Here is an 839-nt window from a genome sequence, read left to right on the forward strand (position 1 = left end):
GTACAAACACCACATGTGAACAATCACCCACTTAAACACTGTTCAAATGTTTGGTGTCATTTTTTATAATGAAACTAATGCTTTTTTTTTTAATTAAATTGATTACAAGTGACAGAAAGGGAAATTTACAATGATAACTGTTCTTTTAAAGATTCTTAAGAACAAATATTTCCATTGTTCATCAACACTTCTTAAAAAGATCACTGTTTAATGAAAAAACAATACAACTGTCTTCAGCGGTAATAATAATGTGAATTTGTTTTTAGCAACATATTTAGGCAAATTAACATCATCGCACAGACAAATGCCAACCAACAAGTTGGATTTAGAATGTTTCCAATTCCAGTTTCCACACACAATAATTAATTAAATGACACTTCTCAGGCCTAAAAAGACTTTTACATGAAGCCTGTCTGATTCCTTGTCAGAGTTTGAAAATAATATCACACTGCTTAGATGTAACAATGTAACAAAGGCTGATTGAACATGTTCAGTCGTGTGAAAACAAACAAAAAAGTGTGTTAAACACTGACAGGTTTAACGCACTTATAAAACAAACACCAACAGACTTGTCGTGCGGTGTGAATCAGCCTTTACAATGATTTCTGAAGGATCATGTGAAAAAACACTGGTGGTGGTGAGGAGAGACCCTCTTTTATATGATTATAAAGCATTTTGGGAGCAGAGCAGTACATGTTAAAACCCCTATATTAGAATGCATTCATTCAAACAGGGCTGGAGTAATGATGCGGAAAATGTTGTCTTGCCATCACAAGATAACAATAAATATTAGGCATGCTCCAATCAGAATTTTTCCAGCCGATACCGAGTACCAATTC

Source organism: Danio aesculapii, unplaced genomic scaffold (assembly GCF_903798145.1).
Source record: "Danio aesculapii unplaced genomic scaffold, fDanAes4.1, whole genome shotgun sequence".
NCBI classification, from domain to species: Eukaryota; Metazoa; Chordata; class Actinopteri; order Cypriniformes; family Danionidae; genus Danio; species Danio aesculapii.